Below are 9,611 nucleotides of genomic sequence, written 5' to 3'. Positions count from 1 at the left end.
CAGGTGCCTGGATGCCATTCTCACAGCAGATGGCAGGGGATGACGAGGTACAGAGAGGGTGGCCCAGTCCAAAAACGTAGCCCACTAGGCCCAAACTAAATGCGTTCAGAAGTCAGCTTCTCCTTAGCCAGATCCAAAAAAGTTCTCCTACCTTCTCCGGCACTGCTCAAAACAGGAGGATAAGTGACCTAAGGGAAGTTGCCTTGAGAAAAGAGCACAGTCACGGCCGATGGTAATTCCCGTACCTGATTTTTTTTTTTCTAATTTCGCAAAAGCACCTGCCAATGCGAAGACATTGCTAGATCCTTAAGATCCGAATCAGGACCTAAATCGTAAGCCTCCTTTGCTTCAGGTAAAACTACCTTTGTCTGGAGCGAGCAGAGGGTACAGATGGGATGATGAGGATCATTAACAAATAATTTCCTCTTCTTCATGTTCATTTCATGGCCCAGTCCTGCCACTAGCTTCCTGACCCAAGTGCCCCTCTGCGACCAAGGCAAGATGCCAAACCGTTGACCTTTGCTGCCACTTCGGCCTAAACTGTGTTTCTTCCTTGGGCATGTGGGACAAGAGCCAAAACCTGTTTTTCTCCCTGCCCCTGCTCCATCACCTGGCCTGAGAGGAAAGGAGTGTGGTATAGAGAGAGGAGGGCATATGCTCAGATTTACAAAAGAAATTTGTTGTCGGTCTGGGTCAAGGAGTCAAGCCTCCACTCTCCATCCAGTGGAACTTGATCTGCACTGTGGGACCCACCAACCCCACTTCTGGGAGTCTCCTCTTTTTCTTGGGATGCAAGAGTCACTCAGAGATATTCTCAGTGAGTTAGAATGATTTAAAGAAGCTATCTTGAGCTGTCATGATTGACACATGAGGTTTTTCTGTAAAGATCTACATTCCACGTTTCTTCTAGAATGCATCTAAGTATAGATATCCCTGGTAGCTATGGCTCCATAAACAGAGTGAATTCTAATTTGAATCCTTGCCCTCCTTTCCTCTTTCAAGGAAAATCATCTGTGTTATCAAGTTGGTGGTGATTCATGCTCAGCCAGTCACGTTAGATCTGTCAGTTACAGGAACTCATATATTAGGAGTGTTGAAAACGGAAGCTGGAAGACAGAGCTTGCTTCTCAGAGTACTCCAACCTAATTTATATCAGAAAAACATAAAATTCATTTGGGCCAGAATGGACTGAAAAACACCTGACCTGATGGGTAACAAATGCCTCACTGAAGCCTCAGGTCCTCTGTCAGTAGAAACGAGCAAGTGAGGACGGGACTGGACTGTCACACCCTGGCGTCAGCCTGTGGCTCCCCTGGGCCTTGAGAGCTGGTCCTCCCCCCAGTTCCCTGAGGGACTCCCCGAGGCCTGGCTGGGGCACTGCTCTCACACCATCCCCCGAACCCTGCGTCTTCCCCCAGGCTTCTGGTCTTTTGTTTCTCAGACTCAAGCAAGTTTTCTTTTCTTATAATCAAGTTCTGATCACACAGTTCTCTTGCTCTTTCCTCTCCTCTCCCCAAGACAGCTTCACTTCCTCCACCCATGTTTCCATCACATCCTGAAAGGACCATTTGAGAGATTACCCACATTCCAAGAAGTGAGGTTAACAGTCACGCAGTGTAGATGAAGTGATGAAATGTCACTCCCCAAGGAAGAACAGACACAAGGGTCCTTGACCTAGGCCTACAGTGAATTCCTTTGGCAACTGTGACCACATCCTGTTGCTTTTCCCTTAAAATTATCAAGATAAATATTCTTTCAGAGTCCCCAGTGCTCAAATAACACATCAGCAAATGGAGATCCAGTCAAGTTTGTCTTTACAACTCCACACTCTTTCTATGAAGCCCACATGTGGCTTCTAGATCCAAACCCCACCCCCCCACCCCCAGCCTCAGCTTTGTGCATCCCCCTTAGGAACTCTAGACCTTTCTTCCACCAAATCTTAACACCTCCACTGCATCTTCCCTAAACCTTGATTCTCCTGGTTCTTGTCAGCGGGTACTGATCTCTCGCTTCTGCCTAATAACAGACTTTAATTCAATGGCGCCTTTCATTCACTTTATTGCAGCCCACTTCTGGGGTCCTTAAAATCCAAAGCATGACTCTGGCCAGTAGGTAGATACTCTGAGACTGGTTTTGGCAATGGAGGAGGTGTGGGCAAGTGTTGGGTGAGCTGAGCTGAATTGAGTAGTAGGTCTTAATAGTATCTTTCAAGTCAGACTTTGGCCACCCCACCCTTCTGCTGCAGTTGGAAAGAGAACATCTAGAACAAGAAGCAGATGAGGTCTAGACAACACCTCAGGAAGGCAACAAGGCCCTCCCTCTAACTTTTCAAATACGTGGAAGAGAAAGCACACGAAGGTGTACTAAGAACCTAGCACACAAATGCAAGGTATTAAAAGGGGAAAGTCTTCGTGGGAGGAAGGGGGATATGGAAACTCCCTATACTATATGTAAAACTCTTCTAAAGGGGTGCCTGGGTGGCTCAGTCGGTTAAGCTTCTGACTTCGGCTCAGGTCATGATCTCATGGTTCGTGAGTTCAAGCCCCGCGTCGGGCTCTGTGCTGACAGCTCAGAGCCTGGAACCTGCTTTGGTTTCTGTGTATCCTTTCTCTGTCTCTTGCCCGCTCGTGCTCTGTCTCTCTCACTCTCAAAAATAAACATTAAAAAAAAAAAAAAAAAGAACTCATAAAACTGTTGTAAAAAGTAAAGTCTGTTAACTTAAAAAAAAAAAGTAGAGCATAGGGATGCCTGGGTGGCTCAGTCGGTTAAAGCATCTGACTTCAGCTCAGGTCATGATCTCACAGTTGTGAGCTCGAGTCCCACATTCTTTGCCGTCAGCAGAGCATGCCTCTGACCCTCTGCCTCCCTCTCTCTCTGCCCCTACTCCCCTCGTGCTCTCCATCTTTCTCTCTCCCTCTCCCTCTCTCAAATTTAAATAAACATTAAAAAACTGTAAAGCATACAGATCCGGGTGTGTAGATGGTATTTGAGAGAAATAAGGCTAACATGCAGTGTGTTGATGGTTGCTGGTCTGAGATGCCAGAAGCTAATTGGCAGTTAATTCAGAGAAAGTTAAGTAGAGGTGGCCAGGCACGGAGCAGTGCTTTCTGGGAATTTCCAGAATCGGTGGTGCTGGGAGCTGTGAGTTTCATTGTACACTTTGGATTTGGAAATCGAACCATGTGAGGGAGTAAGCGACTCAAATGGCGTGTGACCCCCTCAGTTCTGTCTATGTGATCCACCCTCCCTCAAAAGAGAAGTAGATTAAACCCACCAAATTCAGGTCGTGGTGCAGAATATTTCTTAACTTTTCTCCTGAGTCAGTTACAATATAAATAAAATCTGCCTTGGAGGGCTGCCTGGGAGGCTTTTCCTCCTTCTGTTCCCACTCACTGTGAGCTTGAGTCTTTTCTTTTTATCCTGCCAGCCTGCTGCCGCTGCCGGTCTTCTCCTCTGACTCCCCATGCAGAGGTCTGCCACTGCAGGTGCACCTCCTCCCGGCTGCCCACTGTGCGTCTGGACACTGCAGAGCGGGGGCCTTTCAGCCTGGCGATGCTTTCAGCAGAGCCTCTGTCTCTTTACATTGTCTTAGCACAGACACCTTCTTCCCCAGGGAGGGGGCAGGGGAGGAGACATGATGAAACGAAGCCCTGTCTTGCCACCCTAGAGCTATTCTTACTGTTATTGTTATTGTCATTGTTATTGCTGGCATCTAGAACGGCCTGCTTCTTGACTGCTTTTCCGTTGCTTCTCCAGGCACTGGGTGTCACAACAATGAACACATTTCTCCTAGGAAGTAACTAGACGAGCCTCTAGCCAGGACACCAGCTGATCTCTACCACACGCACGCACACACACACACACACACACACACCGCATCTCCTTCACTCAGTGGGGCAGGGACAGCTTATGCTGCAGGAGGAGAAGGAAGCACCAGCCAGGCATAGCTGTTTTTACAGGAGGCAGAGAAATTCGGAGTTTGACACCCATCGTCTCCGATGACTTCTATTTTGATGACAAATGGGTGGGGAGGAAGGCAGCCCTGATGGGTCTCCGCTGGGAAGAGCCTGGCTGAATGGCCTCCGGTGAAGTTACTAGGAACATCTACGGAACTGACTCAGCAGCTCTGACTGCCGCTGCATCTCTAAGGCCACCTCCTCCTGCTCCTGCCTTTCTGCTCCTTTCCGAGGCTGAAGGTTAGCCCTTCTGACTCAGGGGAGGACTGGCCAGGAGACTGAGGCCAGCCTGCCCTTCCAGCGTCCCATTTAGACACACCAACCTTGCACGTCAAAGGGGGATGAGCAGCTTCACTTTCTGCCGTGAAGGCCAACATAAACATACATCATAAGGCCAGCCCTTAGGAAAAGGGGGGAGGTGGTGCAGAATCAGAGCCCTTTTATCCAGTTCCTCCATATTAGCATTTCAGATACAGAGAGCTGGATGCTTTTGTTCATAAAAGGTCACAAGAAGAGCACATTGACTCCAATAAGCATTCTTAAGCAGTCTCGTGGGTCAGGCCATTCCAGAAGGGCCGGCCTTTGCAAAGCCACACCGCACAATGACCAGAAACGCAGGAGGGGCAAAGAGTTTGCACGGCTCGAAATGCTTTGTCTAGTTACCCAGAGTCCACTGTGCTCTGCCAGAGTGGGTCCTGAGCTGTAGTCTTGCTTCTGTCACATACCTGACAAGTGACTCCCCTCTCAGGGGCCTCAGTTTCTTCATTCTGCAGAGGGAGAGGCTGGACTGCATGAGAATAAACACCTCCAGCCCTGGCTTCATTTTGGTATTCCCTGGCAAGCTTTTTATTTTTAACTCAGTGAATGCAGATTTCCAGGCCCGGTGCCAGGCTTGCTAAGTCAGGGTCTCTAGGGCTGTGACCTGGGTCCTTGCCTATATTTAGTGAACTTCCCTAGAGATGCTGGGTACTCATCAAAACCCCCTTTGGGAGCCACTGAACTAAATGACCTTTATAAAGGGCCCTTTCTCATAGAATTATTTTTGAAATACTTAATTGTAGGGGAGCCTGGGTGGCTCCTTCGGTTAAGCATCCGACTTCAGCTCGGGTCATGATCTGACAGCTCCTGAGTTCAAGCCCTGCTTCGGACTCTGTGCTGACAGCTCAGAGCCTGGAGCCTGCTTCGGATTCTGTGTCTCCCTCTCTCTCTGCCCCTCTCTTCCTCATGCTCTCTCTCTCTCTCTCTCTCTGTCTCTCTCAAAAATAATAAACATTTAAAAAATTAAAAAGTTACTTAATTGTATTCTAACAAAATACAGACATTTTTTAGAAAAATCAGAAAAGTAGAGAGAAGAGACATTTTCAGAGATAATGACTCGACCAGCCACAGAGATCTCTAGGCTGTCATTTGTTGTCACACATAGATTTCTAGGATTTTTGCTTCTGTTTGCACGACGATGACCACACCATACATACGCGTGTGTATCTCGCTCCTTCACCTAACAGTATCTTCTAACCACTTTCCCGTGTTCTATGTGACATTTTCACAAGTAAATGACACAGCGTGAGGGCATGGTTCCTAGTTTACGTGCCACCCACTTTCATCCGGCACAACTCTTAGCTACGTGAAATGAACCACCCGCTTTGTTGCAGGGGGAGGTGAGAACAAAGGGTGTGCTGTCGGCCCTCCCCTTCCCTGGCCTGCGCGGAACCTCGACAACTCACGTGCTGCCCACGAGCTGCCCTACTTCGGCGTTTGTGCCCGTTGAGGACCGGCTCACTGAGGCAGACGCTGGTGGGTGGAAGGATTGCCTCCCCTCTGTTGCCCTCTGGCTCCTCTCCTGAGAAAGGTGAATCATTGCTACTGATGGAGCAGATTAATGGCGAAATTGACGGCTCTGACCCAGCCAACATCTGATCTTTCCCAGTCAGTTTTCATTTGCTGTGGCTTGTTTGGCCATTTTAAGGGCTGCAGCGAGAGTTGATATTAATTGGTGAAATCTCAGGTCTGGGAAGCTTCCTCGGAGTAAGTAACAGGCAGAAAGCTCAGGACTAGGCTTTGGGCAGAGAGGATACTTAGGGTCTGGTGGGTCAGGGCATTACTGCTGATTCTTGCCATACATGGCACAAGCCAGAGACTCTGGCGAAACCACACTTTTTTCAGGGAGGAATCTGAGACTTGCCTCAGAGCAGAGGACTCGTCCAGCATCTTGCAGTGACTGTGGCAGAGCCTGTTGGCTAGGACTGGCTGCCTGCCCGGTTTTAGACTGAAATGCTGATACAGGGTGTCTGTGAGTGCCCTTCTTCAGGATGTTCTAGGGACTCAGGGTGGCCTGTCACTCCTATTCCCCAGCCAGTGGCTTTGCTCCAAGGCCACAGCATTCCAAATGTCATTTCCCTTCTGTTTCCTCCCTCCCTCCCTCCCTCTCTTCCCTCTTCCCATCCTTCCCTTCTCCCCTCCTTCCTTCCTTCCTTTCTTCCTTCCTTCCTTCCCTTCCTCCTTCCTTCCTTCCCTTTCTCCTTCCTTCCTCCCTTCCCCTTCCCTCCCTCCCTCCCTGCCCCCCACAAAGTTTTCTGAATGTTAAGCAAATGTCACGTACACTGCTAGAGATTCACAGCGTTCACCTACTGGTTGCAGTGACCGGCCAGCCCACAAGCTGTTTCACCACCAATGTGGTCGATATGTGATGGCTGAGGGAACGCAGGGGTGAATACCAGTTGCAGATGTGCAGAGGAGGGGGGGCTTCCTAGAATAGGTGGCCTCTAAATCAAGTCCTGAGGACCAAGTAGGATTGAGCCAGGTGAAGCATGAGGAGGAGAAGGAGAGCCTTCCCTCTTGGCGGAAGGAACAGCTTGTGCAAAGGGCCGCAGGTGACAAAGCGCATGGCATGCCCGAGGGACTGTAAGCCCCTCTGCATTTAGGGCCCAAAGAGTACACTGAGGGTGTGTGTGGGTGTGGGAGTGAGGGTCACAGCAAGACGAGAAGTAGCCAAAATGGAAAGGCTACAGGTTCTAAATGGCCTTAACCAAACCTAGCAATTAACTTTATCCTGAGAGGGGTGGAGAGGCCCACCGTTGGGGCGCACCCTGGATGTGTTTGTGGCCACATAGAAGAGCGTGGGATGGCAGACAGAAAAAAAGTGAGAAACAGTGGCCCGAGCCACGGCTGGGCTGTGGGGAAGGCAAGACGTCACGAAAGATCTCTGGTGGTGCACTTCCTGCCACGGGGCTGCAGGGTTCCAAGTGGGTGCCACTCACTGCGTCCAGATGGCGCCCAGAGTCCCCAGAGCAGACAGTGGAGCCTCACAGCTCAAGTTGCTAAGCCTTAGCCCTTTGTAGCCACGCCACCAGAGCCTCTGATTCCCAGGAAAAACAAGCTGACCTCTTCATTACAGATGCCTTAGGGCTCCCAGCTGGGCAGAATCTGCCGCCAGTCAGCTCGGCCTCCGAGGTGCTGGTCGAAGACTACAGCCTGGATGAAACATGCACACCTTTGATGAGGGTTAATTGAATTTTTTTATCTCTAAATTCATTATTAAAGACAAAAAAGGGGAGGGGGAGAGCACTGGTGTTTTATTCTTCCTTGTTATCTAAATAAAACAGAAGTTGGTAAAATGCACTTTTTAGAGGATGTGCCCAATTTTTCTTTCACCTAAGAATCCACTGGTGCAGAATGGTTTCAGTACCAAGTCAGACTTGAACATTGTCTTTTACTGTTAGTTATTTGCATTCCTCTGACCCAGAGGCGCCTTCTTGCCCCATAGGTATGAGTGAAGAACAGGGACTCTTTGGAAAATGCGCACGGTCAGTTGACATCTCAGGTGAGGACTGGAGCCATGGAACCTGTCCTGGGGTGGGGGTGGTGCTCCCCAGACCACTGATGGACCTCTGTCAGCAGTAGCGTCTGCTCTAGCAGAGACAGCACTGGCTCACTGTGTTTGGAGAAGCTGAACACTGAAAGGGAAGGAAGTCTACTCTGGTTGAGTAATCCTGAAGGCCCCATACAGTGTGGACGTAACCAGGAGAAGCCTATCATATTTAGCCGTTCTCATTGGCAGATGTCTCTGTCCTTCTTGTACCTAATTAGGCAGGCACCCAGCTGGGCATCGAAGGGATAAACCATAGGACTGTTAAGTTTTGTGAGGAAGAATCAGATAATGTCTGGAGGAGAACTTGCCCAGGTGGGACACCACTTTGAAGGTCCCCAGGCAGCAGGGCTGGGAATCAGCACAGGCATAAGACACCAGCAGCAAGGACTATCTGAGAAGGACAGCCAAAGAGGACAAACTTGGCCTCATCGTGTGTCAGCTGTATCCTGAGAGCCAACAGCATCCTTGTCTCCAGACTTAGAGATTCTAGTATATTAAAACCCAGTGCCATGGGCTTTCTTTGTCAGAGCATCTAATTTATTAAAACTCAAGCACCATGGACAAGTGTTTTTGTTTTATCAAGATAAATAATGGTTTAAGCCTTTCTATAAAAGTAATCTAATTGAAGAGCTTGGATTTCAGTCTTTATGAAATTATCACAGCTTGGGTCACGGGCTGATCCTGGGTGATCTCAGCTATTACCACCTTCCAAAAATCACACCACTAGACATTATCAGTCTTTTTTTTTTAAATCTGCCTTAATTACTGAGGATGTCGTTGAGTCATTTGGTAGGTATCCAGTCCAGCTGGTCTCACCGGGAACAGTGATAAAGTAGCATCCTAGAGATAGCAGGAGGAAAAGAGACCTGTGTCTCCTGAATGGCTCTTTCACATTTGTTCTTTAATCTTCACCCCCAAGTCTGGGAGGCAGGTTTATTTTTCCCTGTTTTCCATCTGAGGAAAGTGACCTTGTAAAGGGGGTCATGTATCCTGAGGAGGTGGGTGAGCAGAATTCTAAGGTGACTCCCAGTGACCCTTGTTCTTGTGTAAGTCCTTCCCTTTGGGTGTGGGTACAACCAATGAAGGTAATGAGTAATTAGGGTATGTAACATGGCGAGAGAATTGTCCACGTGGCATTAAGGTGATAATCCTCTGACTTTCAACTAATCAAAAGGGAAACTATCCAGGTGGACCCGACTAATCACGTGACCCTTTAAAGCTGCACGTAGAGATCAGGGACAAAGGACATAAGGGATTTGATGAACAAGGCCAAATGGACGTGAGGGAGACCCTCCCTTGCTGGTTTTCAAGGTGGAGAAGGCTATCGGGTAGCATTCCCAGCCGGCAGGCAGTCAGCAACAGAATGGGACCACCATTCTACAACCTCAGGGAACCGAAGTCTGCCAACAGTCACAGGTGTTTGAAAGCCCTGAGCCCCAGAAAGGAACTCAACCCAGCTGACACCTTCAAGGCAGTCCTGTGAAACTCTGAGCATAGAACCCAGCTCACATGTGCCGGAGTTTCCAGGAACTGACAAGCAGGTGCTGTTTTAAAGTGCTTCCTTTATGTTAACTGGCTATACGGTGATAGATAACAAATACAGAAGATGAAGAACCAGAATTTAAACTGGAGGCTGCCTGGACTTAGGGCCATGCTTCCCCCACTGCAGGAGCTGCCTGTGCTGGGGAAGAGAAAGTGAGGAGGGCTTACCGGACAACTACATTCTACGAGTATTAGAGAGTCTTTATGTACTAAGCAGTGGGTTTACAAGATGATTCAGACCCAAC

This window comes from Panthera onca, chromosome A1, assembly GCF_046562875.1.
Source record: "Panthera onca isolate mPanOnc1 chromosome A1, mPanOnc1 haplotype 2, whole genome shotgun sequence".
Classification (NCBI taxonomy): domain Eukaryota; kingdom Metazoa; phylum Chordata; class Mammalia; order Carnivora; family Felidae; genus Panthera; species Panthera onca.
The sequence above is the reverse complement of the archived record's forward strand: the minus strand, read 5'-3'. Positions refer to the sequence as shown.